Source organism: Ammospiza caudacuta, unplaced genomic scaffold, assembly GCF_027887145.1.
Source record: "Ammospiza caudacuta isolate bAmmCau1 unplaced genomic scaffold, bAmmCau1.pri scaffold_39, whole genome shotgun sequence".
In the NCBI taxonomy this organism is placed as follows: Eukaryota; Metazoa; Chordata; class Aves; order Passeriformes; family Passerellidae; genus Ammospiza; species Ammospiza caudacuta.
This window is the reverse complement of record NW_026683124.1, coordinates 2979748-2991715: the sequence shown is the minus strand read 5'-3', so window position 1 is coordinate 2991715 and position 11968 is coordinate 2979748. Positions and strand designations below refer to the sequence as shown.

General features: G+C 52.0%; 1 pseudogene; it reads left to right on the top strand.

The window, feature by feature from the left end:
- The first annotated feature begins 3428 nt into the window (after positions 1-3428).
- Positions 3429-9193, top strand: LOC131571827 (zinc finger protein 239-like; annotated as a pseudogene).
- The last annotated feature ends 2775 nt before the right edge of the window (positions 9194-11968 follow it).

Genomic DNA, 11968 nt, shown 5'->3' with positions numbered 1-11968 from the left:
GGGCCCCACAGTGTCCCAATGGTCCATTGCTTCCACAAGGCCCTGAGGTGTCATAATGCCCCCTTGGTGGCACCAGGCCCTGAAGGGTCACAATGGTCTCCATGGTTCCATCAGGCCCCACAGAGTCACAATGGTCTCTGGGTTCCATGAAGCCCCACTGTGTCACCATGGCATCTTGGTTCCATGGGCTCCAGTGGTGCCACAATGATCCCCTTGGTTTCATCAGGTCCCCACAGCGTCCCGGTGATCTTCATGGGAAGGAAAGAACCCAGCCCCAGTGTTGCAGGGGCAGCCACCAGAGGCCAAGGCCAGCCAGACTTGATTGTACTGGCAGATTTTGCCTGGGAGCAACCCTTGGAATTTTAGAGGTCCAGTTTCAGACATGGACACCTAGAGAAGAAGGATCGTTCTTTTGATAGGAAGGAAAGCACAGAACACCAGTGTTTGAGGGGCAATGAAAGGCGGCCATCAGAGGCCTAGGCCAACCAGAGCTCTCTGTCCTGGTAGCTTTTGGCTGAAAGCAACCCTTGGATATAGGGAGTTTGGGAGGTGGAATCCCATTTTTGGTCATTTCTGCAGAGATAAGAAGGACTGTTCATTGCCATAGGAAGGAAAACACTATGCCCCAGTGTTTGGAAAGCAGGTGAGAGGCAGCTGCCGAGAGGCCAGGGGCAGCCAGACCTGTCTGTCCTGGCAGTTTTACCTTGGGAGCCATTCTTGGATGTACAGAGTTTTGGAGGTAGAATGGCAGAGTTGGCCATGGGCACCTGGTCAGGATGGATGGCTTTTTCCTATAGGAAAGAAAAGTGAAAAGTCCAAGTGTTTTGGAAGAAGATGAGGGGTGGCCAACCTTAGGACAAGGGCAGCCAGACCTGTCTCTCTTGGCACCTTTCATCTAGGGGCTCTCCTTGGACATTGGGCATTTTGGAGGTGGAACATAAATTTTGGCCATGAGCACCTGGACAGGAAGAAGAGTTCTTTATATTGAGAAGGAAAGCACAGAGCCCCAGTGTTTCAGAGTTAGATGAGTGCCAGCCCTCAGGAAGCCAAGGCCAGCCAGACTTGTCAGTACTGGCAGCTTTTGTCTGAAGCTGTCCTTGGATATTGGGAATTCCAGAGGCAGTTTCCCAATTTTGGCCATGGGCACCTGGTTGAGATGGATGCTTTTTTCCCCTCAGCAAGAAAAGCACATGGTCCCTGGGTTTCAAAGGCAGATGAGAGGTGGCCCCTGGGTGGCCAAGGCAGCCAGACCTGTCTCTTCTGGCAGATTTCATCTGAGAACAATCTGTGCATATAATGAAATTTAGAGGAGGAATACCAATTTTGGCCATGGTCCCCTGGAGGAGAAGGACAGTTCTCTCCCACAGGAAGGAAAGCCAAGAGCCCCAGTGCTTCAGGGGCTGATGAGAAGCAGCCCTCCACATGCCAAGGTCAGACAGACCTATCAGGTGATCGCCAGGAGGCCCAGCCAGCCAGACCTGTTCCATGTTCCCTTGGTTCCATAGGATTCCTCAGTGTCACAAAGGTCTTCTTGATTCCATGAGGCCCTGGAGTGTCACAAAGTTCCCTTGCTTCTGCAGTGTCACAATGGCCCTGTGCCACCATGAGGCCTTGCAATGTCATAATGGCTTCGTGGTTCCACAAAGCCCTGATGTGTCACCATGGCCCCTCAGCTCCAGGCGCCCTCTCTGTGTCACAGTGGCTCCTCCATGACACTCCGGGCTGCACAAGGTCACCATGGACCCTTGGTTCCTTGGGGCCCCCGAGTTTCACAATAGTCTCCTTGGTTACATGAGGCACCACAGTGTCACCATGGCCCCTTGGTTCCAAGAGGTTCCATAGTGTCACCACGGAGGAGACGAAGACAAGGACAAGGAGGAGGAGGATGAGGAGGAGGAGGAGGGGGAAGAGGAGGTGGATGAGGACGAGGAGAAGGAAGATGAAGAGAGGGAGGAGGAGGAAGAGGAGGAGGAGGAGGAGGAGGAGGAGGAGGAGGAGGAGGAGGAGAAAGAGGAGGAGAAAGAGGATGAGGAGGAGGGTGAGAACTCTGTTCTTTGTCTCTTATGAACCAGTCTTTGTTTTAACTACCATTACGTATGTTTTATAAGATTAGATAGAATGCTTATCAATATGTGTTGTTCTATGTATGATTAGCTAAAATCTAAACTGAGATAGTTTATGTCATTCTGTAATACCCCACCTTCCCAAACATTCCCTGTAGATCAGCGAGCTGTTAACATCCTGTCTCCATTGTCTAACAATGTCTTGAAACTGATGTGCTGAAAATAAAAAAAAAAAGCTCTTCACTAGTCTAGTTTGTCCAGTGTTGTCCATATCTGGACATTCTGCCGCAACAAGTGAGTTCCTTTTTTAAAACGTAAGTTCCTGACACAATTGGACATATATTTTCCCATATATTCCTAATCCCCACAGAAGAGGAAGAAGACGAGGAGGAGGAGCAGGAGGAGGAGAAGGACGAGGAGTAGCAGGAGGAGGATGAGGAAGAGGACGAGGAGGAGGACACAAAGGTGGACAAAGAGGAGAGAAGGAAAAGGAGGATGAAGAGGAGGAAAAGGAGGAAGACGAGGATGAGGAGAAGGAGGAGGAGGACAAGGAGCAGGACAAGGAAGATGAAGAGGAAGAGTAGGAGGAAAAGCAGGAGGAGGAGGAGGAGCATGAGTAGGACGAGGAGGGGAAGAACAAGGAGGAGGAGGATGAGGAGGAGGAGGACCAGGAGGAGGAGAAAGAGGTGGAGGATGAGGATGAAAAGGAGGACGAGGAGAAGGAGGATGAGGGGGAGGAGGTGGAGAAGGAGGAGGAGGAGGAGGAGAAAGAGGTGGAGGTCAAGGAGGACGAGGACAAGGATGAGAAGGAGGAGGAGAAGGAGGAGGCAGATGAGGAGGAGGACCATGAGGACAAGTATGAGGACTAGGATGAGGAGAAGGAAAAGGACGAGGAGGAGGAGGAAAAGTACGAGGAGGAGGAGGAGGAAGAGTAGGAGAATGAGGATGAGGATGAGGAGGAGGAAGGAAGAGGAAGACTAGGACAAGGACAAGGAGGAGTAGGAGAGGAGGAGGAAGAGCAAGAGGAGAAAGAAATGGAGGAGAAGGAGAACGAGGAGGAGGAGGATAAGGAGGACTAGGAAGAGGAGGAGCAGAAACACGAGGAAGAGGAAGAGGACAAGGGGGAGGAGGAGGAAGAGTAGGACAATGATGTGGAGGAGGACAAGGAGAAGGAGGAGAATGTGGAGGAGGAGGTAGAGGAGGATAAGGCAGACTAGGAAGAGATCAAGGACGAGGAGGAGGAAGAGGAGCTAGAGGAGAAGGAGGAGGACAAGGATATTGAGGTGGAGGAGGAGGATGATGACGAGGAAGGGGACAAAAAGGAGGAGGAGCAAGAGGAGGAAGAGAGGGAAGAGGACGAGGACGATGTCGAGCAGGAGGACGAGGAAGAGGAGGAGGAGGATGAGGACATGTAGGAGGAAGATAAGGAAAATGAGGAGGGGAAGAACGATGGGGAGGAGGAGGAGGATGACAAGGAGGAGGAGGTCAAGGATGCAGATGAGGAGGAGGCAGTGGACGAGGAGGAGGATGAGGATGTGAACTAGCAGGAGGAGAACGAGGACAATGATTAGGACAAGGATTAGGAGAAGGACCAGGAGTAGGAGAAAGTAGATGAGTAGTGCGACAACGAAGAGGAGCAGGAAGATTTGGCGGATGAGGATGAGCATGAGGAGGATGAGGACAATGAGAAGGAGGAGGACAACAAGGAGGAGGTGGAGGATGACAAGGAGGATGGGGAAGAAGAGGAGAAGGACAAGGAGGAGGACGAGGATGAGGAAGACGACGAGGACCATGAGGAGCACAAGGTTGACAAGGAGCGGGATGATGAAGAGGAGCAGGAGGATGAGGAGGAAGAGGACGATGATGGGGAGGATGAGGAGGAGGAGCAGCAGCAGGAGCGGGAGAATCGCGGCGCTCGCAGCGCCCGCATGCCGAGCCTGCAGCACCCTCTGCCCCGGGAGCATCGCCCCCAGCCCTGAGCCGCAGGGGAGGGCGGAGGCCGAGCTCGCCCCGGCTCCAGCCAGGGGTCTCCGGGAGGATTTTTGGAGAGTGTTCGGAGCCGGCAGATCCTGGACTCGAGCCCCGGATATCTCCGGGCTCCCTAAGAGGAGCTTTTTCAGGGGAAGAGGAGCCATCTGAGGGGTCCACGTGGGGATGGTCCGGTACCAACGGGGCGGGACATTGGTTTTGGGGATCCCCGTGAGAGCCAGGGCTGTGGAACGGGGACCCCCGGGGTGGGGAGAGGAGAAGGGGCAATACCGGAGCTGGGGGACCCCCGGCAGCCCGGAGATGAGGTGGGGCCGGGACCCCCTGACCCTGACAGGGGTGTCCTGGGGTGACTTCATGATGCTCGAACCCCATCGGTCTGTTTAGCCCAGAAATGAGTTCTGCACCTTTCAGGCTGGTTCTGAGAGCGAAGGGGAGGAGGAAGAAACAGCAGTTTGTTTTCAGATACTGCACTCACTCCTCCACATTCCGGCACCTGGGCTGTTGTGATACTTTAAGGAGCTGAACAGAGGCCAGACAGAGCTAAGAGGAATAAAGTGAATTTTTACTAAAATGCCTTCAAAGGCCACACTCTGGCATTACCAGAGCCACAGCTGAATAGCTCCAAGATGGGAGCAAAAGAAGGCTTGGTCATGAGATCTCACATTTTTATAAGTTTTAGCCTATTTACATATAGGAGTTAACTACCCAATTAATAGCTCCAAATTATGAAGTTTAATCCTCCTTGCTTGCTTGCCCGCCCTCCTCTTTTCATGTTGGTTATGCTTTTGGCCTGAAGTTTGAAGAGCTTGTCCTTGAGTCTCCAGCTAGAACAGGATTGTTTTGTCTTCAACACTCTGTGAAAAGATCCCAGTAACACTTAATATAAAGCTAAAAGCTGCACACCAAAACAAAACAGAAAACCTTAAATCCTAAGGTATCAGTTGTCTGCGGATGGACAGACAGCAGGGCAGAGCTCTCCTTTGCTTTCAGTTAGTTTTTAGATCTCTGAGGCAGAGAAGTTCCCTGGACTGTGATTTTTCTTTTTTCTTTGGAGCTGTTTAAACCTGCTCTGGACTGAACACCCAGAACACCACTGGCACCTTGCACCTGTGGCCCACCAGGCTGAGCCTGGGCCAGGCATTTCCAGTGCCAGAGGGACTGATGAGAGACTGTTAAGAGACTGAGTGAGCCGAGCTACAGCCCAAAGAGGGACTTTCTGAGTTTATAATTTCTTTTGGAGTGGCAAGAGGTTTTATTGTTTAATATTGTCCATTTTTTTTTTGTGCTGGTGAATGCTTTACCTGTTAAATAAACAGTTTTTTTCCACTTTTCTCTAAGGAAATATTTTCCTCAACCAGCTAGGGGAATCTGCTTTGAATCTTCTTTCTAGAGGAAACTCCTTTTGGGGTTTTTTTCCAAAATTTGCCCTTACATAGGACAGGGTAGTGGAGAGAAGAAGGAACCCCAAGTGGCTGGACTGGGGGGAGGCTGGAGAGGGGGACTGTGGGACCCCAAAATCCCCCAGAATCCCTAAGTAGGACCCTGGAGAGGGGAGATGCCCAGGACCACTGGGATCCCCAGCAACCCTGAGATGGGGGACCACCAGCAGCCCAGAGGGATGAGACTGGAAAGAGGGAACTCCTGGTGGCTTTGTTTTGTTTACTCTTGATTTTTGGAGGTTTTTATGGACATCAGGTGACTTCTGGAGATGGACTTGGGTGGGAGAAATCCCCAACCAAAGGCATTCAAAGCTTGTTTTTCCCCAAACCAGGATTTTCCCCAAACCATCACACAGTGACATCCCCCCGGTTCCACTCTGGGTGAGCTCAGTCCCAAACCTGATCTAATCCTAGTCTCAATCTCACTCCACGTTTAGACACACTCACAGTTCTGTATTTAATCCCATCCCAGTCCCAGACTCATCTAGCTCCAGACCCAAACCCAACCCCAGCCCTAAAGCCAATCTCATATCAATCCTTAACCCCAATCCCAGCTCTATTCCAAGTCTCAGCCCCAACTCCAACCCAGCCCCAATTCCAGTCCCTTCCTAAATCCTCAGCCCCAAACCAAATCCCAGGTTCAGCCCTTCTGGGGCTTTGGGGGTGTCTCTGTCCCTCTGACCCTGAAGATGTTTGGGTGGGGTCACACCAGGGCTGAGAGGGATGGGGAGACCCCCCAAGCATCCCCCAGGGGAGGGGACAGAGAGCCTCGAGCATTCCCTGGGCTGAGAGGGACAGAGACTGCCCCAAACAACCCCTGGCACAGGGGTGAGATGATAGAGACCCCCCCAGGCATTCTCTGGGGTGAGAATGATGGAAACCCCCTGGGGAATGGCCTGGGGTTACAGGGACAGGGACAACCCCCCAAGCCCCTCCCAAGCATCCCCCAGAGTCAGAGGCACAGAGACCCCTAAAGCACCTCCTGGGCACTGGAAAAAAATAAACTTGGCAGAAATCAAACTTAACTGTGCATAAATCATTTTGATGAAGATTTGAATTTTCCACAAGTCACATGTGATGAAAACGCAAACAAATCCCAAATAATAATAAACCAACCACAGAAGTAATTTTGTGGCAATTCAAAGTTTCATCGATTTCTGCACAGCTCCAGCTCAACTGCTGGCAGTTTCTATTAAAAGAAAAGTGGAAATTCAGCCTAATACAGATTTTTAAAAGGAAGGAAAAGCTCTCTGTAGCTGTCACAAAGGTGACAGGGATGAAGAGAAAAATTATGCTCACATTTGACAAAAAACCCAAGCCTGGGAATTCAGGAGTTATTTGGGAATTTAGCTACTTGAGCTGGGCTTCTTGTGGGACTTTTAGCAGACTTGTGTTACTCACCTTGGGATAAATCAACCTTGTCAGTCTCGCTGGCATTTTTCCTCCCTTTCCTCCAGTGATTTTGCCAAACTTTTCAAGCAAGGACACTAAAATATTTTCTTTACACTGGCCACCCACAACAGCCATTTTCCTCATCACTTCTCCCATAAGTTACCCAGGAGGAAGGAGGGACTGTGTCCAAGTTTCCAAGAGTTCTTCCAGAAAGAACCGCAACCTCCTCAGAGAAGGGAACCATGCTGTTGTCAAAGGCACTTGGAGTCAGAGAACAGTGCCCTGAACTCAGTGTGCAAAAATAATGTTGCAATCTGGTTAAGAAAATTGTTAGAGATATGCCTCTGCCCCAATTAATGTGCTAATGAGACCAAATCCAAAGTGGATTTTATTGAACACTAAACGTGAGGTAGAGAGAGAGATGGAAAGAAAGGGAAAAGGGGGGACAGCAAGGGAGTGTCAGGGACAGAGACCTCCCCTCGGACAGGGCAAGTGTGACATTGTTCCCTGTGTGTGTGGCCTTCCCAGGGTGGGGGTTTTACACCTGAGTTTGGGTAAGGGAGGTGGTGTTCACCCCCCGAGCAGAGATTACCCCACTGTTTAAGGTTGCAATGGAAGATGTAACCAAATGCATGTTTTTAATCCCCATCTTCATCAACTGCTATAAACAGGTGGGGCAGTGTTCTTTATCTCTTCCATGACTCAGCCCTTTTAACACCCTCCAGAGGAGATATCTTCTGCTAATCGGCCATTGAGTGACACTGCGGGACTGATAAAATTCCATCATCCCATTGTGGGATGCTCCACCCAGGGGGAGGATCCAAGCATTCCTACCTGGACATAAGCTGAGGCTTTTAACACCAGGAGCAGCTTGCCTACTGGATTCCCAGAGGGCAAGAGCTCCATAACCACCACTGGACCTTCAGAGGAAGACCAGACCCTTCTACAGGATCACTGCTTTTACAGAATCACCTTCATCACTCTAACAGTGCTGCAGCCACCATTTAATGGGACTGCTGCCACCACCCTGACACACAGGGTTTCAGGTTATATCCTGACTCTGTCAGTTTAAGGCAGTGTTTCTGTATCATTGCCTTGATCTTCATTTGGTTATTTAATTGCAATTCTGGTTTAGACCTTCCCCAGGTTTGCCTTCAAACCAGTACAAAACTCAATGTGCTCATCCCTTGTTATTCTCCCAAAACAGGATTTCCTCTCCCCAAACCATTGCCAGATGGAAAAGGAGGCTGTGAGGAACAAGAAGGATCCTCAGGACACCTGGGCAGGTGAGGAGGAAGTCAGTGCCCCTTTTCCCTCTCTCCTGCTCCATCTCCCAGCCCAACATGGCCCCCAGCTGCAGGACAACCCTGCTGCCAACCCCATCCTGCTGGGGATGCACTGGAACTATCTCCTTCCCCTTCCCTCTGGCACGGAGGCAAATCCCATCCTCTCCTTGTCTTTCCTCCTCCAGACAAGAATCTGAGGATTGGGACCAGAGAGGACAAATCCCCACAGCAGAACCTCTTGAAAGAGGCTGTTATGACTGACTCCAGGGCACAGGAATCCAACGGGGAGGAAACTCCCCAGAGATTGCACAGGAAGAGGGGCTCCAAACCCAGCCCAGGGTGTTCTGAGGAGGAAAGACCCTCCCTGAGCCAGGAAGGTGGACAGAGCTTCAGCCAGAGCTCAGAGCTGGTGGTCCATGAGCAGCTTCATGATGGGGAGAAGCGCTACAAGTGCTTGGAGTGTGGGAAGAGTTTCAGGCAGAGCAGCACCCTGATCTGCCACCAGATGATTCACACTGGGGAATGGCCCTACGAGTGTGAGGAATGTGGGAAAGGGTTCAGCTGCAGCTCCCACCTCATCATCCACCAATGCATCCACACGGGGGAGAGGCCCCACGAGTGTCCCCAGTGTCAGAAGAGGTTTCAGAGCAGCTCCAGTCTCCTCCAGAACCAGCAGATTCACAGAGAGGAGAGGCCTTTCCACTGCCCTGAGTGTGGGAAGGACTTCAAGAACAACTCCCACCTCATCAGGCACCGGTGCACCCACACTGAGGAGAGGCCCTACAAGTGCCCAACCTGTGGGAAGAGGTTTCAGAGCAGCTCCAGTCTCCTCCAGCACCAGCGGATTCACACAGAGGAAAGGCCCTTCCACTGCCCTGAGTGTGGGAAGGGCTTCAAGCAAAACTCCCACCTCATCACCCACCAATGAATCCACACTGGGGAGGGGCCCTACAAGTGTTCTCAGTGTGGGAAGAGCTTCACCCAGAGCTCTAACATGACAAAAATCCAACGGAGGCACCACTAAGGGAAGCCCTGCAAGTGCCCCAGCTGCAGGACGAGCTTTGTGAACTGCTCCAGCTTCATCCCCAATGGAGGTCTAACGTTGGGAAGAGCGCTGGCGATCCATGTTCGCTATGATCCATGCTGAGAAGACAACTGCCCCAATACCTTCCCCTGTCAATGACATGGTGTAGAACTGAAGAACATGAGGCTCTGGCCATTGCCCTGTCATTGCATTCACTCTCACCTCAGGTCATTGCCAGGGGCAGGAAAGGGACTCTCCCTGAGAAGAAGGGTGTCCTTTCCAGTGGTGGAAATATGTTGCTGGAAAGAGCCAGGCAGTTGTGTTTTAGTTTTCCCTGTAAACAGTTTTATTTATACACTCTGTTGTCAATATTGTTTCTGTTCCATTTGTTCCTTATCTCGTTGCTGTTCCCAATAAATTGTTCTTATCCCATGCTGGGATCTTTGCCTTTTGTGCTTTCCAGGGGAGGCGGGAGGGCAGCGAGGGCAGCACAGTTTTAGTGAGAGCAGGAAATGGGGAATCCCATTCCGGCACCCCAGCCCCTGGAAACCGAGCATCCCAGCTGGTCCCAGCCCTGGTGGCCATGGCAACAGCCTTGGGAGCGGGTCCCTGGCTGGGGCTGTGGGAACCTCTTCCCTCTGGTGCCCAGGGACAGGAGTGGAGGGAACGGCTTCAGCTGAGTCGGGGCAGGCTCAGGTTGGATGTCAGGAAAAGGTTTTTGCCCAGAGGCTGCTGGGGCCCTGCCCAGGCTCCCCAGGGAAGGGTCCCAGCTCCAGGGCTCTCTGAGCTCCAGCAGCATTTGGGCAGCGCTGCCAGGCCCAGGCTGGCATTGTTGGGGTGTCCTGTGCAGGGCCAGCAGTTGGACTGGAGGATCCTGATGGGTCCCTCCCAGCTCAGCCAATTCTGTGGTTCTGGGATCCCATGAGCCTGGGGATGGGGCTGCCAATGGTTGCCATGGCAACAGGCTCTGGCTGCAGGCCTGAGCTGGTGTCCATGGCAACCACCCCTGGCATGGGGTCTCCATGGAGCTGCCAACGGAATGACCATAGAAACGGGCAGCTGGTGATGGTTGCCATGGAAACTGACCATAGCAACAGGGTCACGGTGATGGTTGCCATGGATTCTGACCATAGCAACAGGGTCCTGGTGATGGTTGCCTGCTAAGGATCAGATTTGTCACAGACCCTCAGAGGGATTCCGTGGGGACTTTCCAAGAGTCCCCAGGCTGTTCCAGGGCTGGAATGTCACAGGCAGAGACAGGGGCTCCATGGACACCTCCCAGGGCTTTCTGGGGATGGTAAAGAGCCCTGTGGTCAGAGGCAGTCACAGCCATTCCATGGTGACATCCCAGGGCACCTTGTGCTGCAAAGGCACCGATCTGTCACAGGCACTCACGGAGGCTCCACAGTGACATCCCAGGAGTCCCCAGGCTGCCAAAGAGCCGGGATGTCTCAGACACTCACAGGGGTTCCGGTCATGGGCACAATGGGAGCTTCAGGCAAAAGCTTTATTTCTTTATTGGAGAAACTCCTGCTGAGTCATGACATGGAGAAAATACACCCAACAGCCGCCATGGATCCTCAAAACCCTGCAGGGCCCCCAGACTTCTACAATTCCTTCTAAGAGAGGAGACTGGGAGCGGCTGGATCCAATCCTAGCCCCAGAATTTTTCAAAGGTTTATATGTAAAATATTTGACAGGTGGAATTCAACTTTAACCCAATTTGTCCCACAGGACTAATCATGGAATCCCAGATAAATTTATATAAATATGGCTCTAGCTGATTCTGATCATGATTGGACAGAAAGATCTTTACCAGAGTTATTTAATCCACAGTTCAGGAGCTATAACAATTATTATAATAAAGTACTCTCGGAAGCAGTTTTGAAGTCAACAGGGCCTTGCTGGAGTTGTTGGAGCCCATTGCAGGCAGAGCCTCCTGCTGCAGCAGGAACTGCCTTTCCTGTGCCATGAGCAGGGCAGGTCCCGCTGCAGGAAAAGCCCCAGGCCAGCCCCAGCACAGGGAAGGGCTCAGGCACAAGGGCAGAGTGCCGTGCTGGGAGCTGTGCCAGGGAGAGTCTGAGGCACCAAAGGCACCTTGGCAGCAGCAGCTGCTTGCAGGCCACGGCCAGAAGCCTCCCTTGGCAGCCCGGCCTGGTGGCCACCACTGCAGAGCTGCTGCCTCAGGGCTCATTCCTGGCTGGGCTCTGAAAAGCCACTTCTTCTCCAGGAGCCTGACTGGGAAGCCATTGGCCCCAGCACCTTGGGGACAAGATATTAATGACAAAACTCTTCATGCCAGCAGAGCCAAGGCAGGGGCAGAGGAAAGGGCAGAGCCAGGCCCAGGGCACAGGGCTGCCGTGGTGATGGCTGTGAGGTCACTGCCCCTGCAGAAGCCTGGCTGCCTTCAGCAGACATTTTGTCCAGAAGCCTTGTGAGGGCACCCAGCACATCAGAGAACCCACACTACAGGAATTCTGTCCCTGAGGATGAGAGGGTTTAACTGGGTCAGGCTGCACAAAGTTCCTGCTCTTGGACAATTTCTGGGATGGGGAATCCACTTCTCTGGAAAATCAGCTGCAGTTTCGAGCCACCCTCATACTTGTAAATTATTTCCTTCTTCTAAGATATATAAATCCACACTCATTCAATTTAAAGATATTGGCCCCTCTTCTGTCATTCCAAGATTGTGGAGAAAATAACTTTGATCACTATTTTTCCATTTTCTCAGACCTTGGAGAAGACACAAAAATGTCCCAGGATGCGCTTTGGAGG